The sequence below is a fragment of the Manacus vitellinus genome, unplaced genomic scaffold (assembly GCF_001715985.3).
Source record: "Manacus vitellinus isolate BGI_N305 unplaced genomic scaffold, ASM171598v3 scaffold_1_pilon, whole genome shotgun sequence".
Lineage (NCBI taxonomy): Eukaryota > Metazoa > Chordata > Aves > Passeriformes > Pipridae > Manacus > Manacus vitellinus.
The window spans coordinates 27613383-27614123 of NW_021939396.1; positions in this window are offsets into that span (position 1 = coordinate 27613383).

Genomic DNA, 741 nt, shown 5'->3' on the forward strand with positions numbered 1-741 from the left:
TGCCAGCACCGTGAAATCCTAAAATGCCCATGTACCTGCCAGAAAATAGATCCAAAGAGGGGGAAAGGGCAACCCCAGAAAAACTCAGGTACGTGGTAACCTCCGGATGAAAACTCGACAGACTTTCTCAGAAATTCTAGGTACTGTGTTTTTACATGATGTATAAAAAAATACACATAATGTACTTGTAACACAAACTGCGCTACGTTCATTTTCTCCAGAGTTCCACACTCCTGTTTACATACCCTAGGTCGCTACCGAGATGCTGCTTTATTCCCACCAATATTTCAGAACAGTGATTTCCTCCCCCCCTCCACACCCCCACACAACGCCCCCTATTCCCTCGGGAAATTCCCTGATCACTTTCACCCGTAATTTCACGGCGCTCCACTGTTACTCCCGTTCCGCTGCCCCGCGCACACCCCGCGGTACAGCGGGGCTTTACAGCGGTGCTACGCGAAACCACGCTAACAACCCGCAGCTGGACACGGTCAAGGGCCTTCCCGCACCCGGCATCCGGGAAAGCGAAAGCCTCCCTCCCCTCCCGTTCCTCGCTGTCCCGCGCGGAGGCGCAGCCGCGCACAGGGGGCGGCCCCGCCCCGCGGGAGCCACACCGCGAGCCGGGGCACTACAACACCCACAATGCACCGCGCGCCGGACACGCTGGTTCCTGCAGTCCTCGCGCGGCCCCGCCCCACCGCCCCCGGAGCTCCGCCCCGCGGGGTGGCGGGGCAGGGCTGA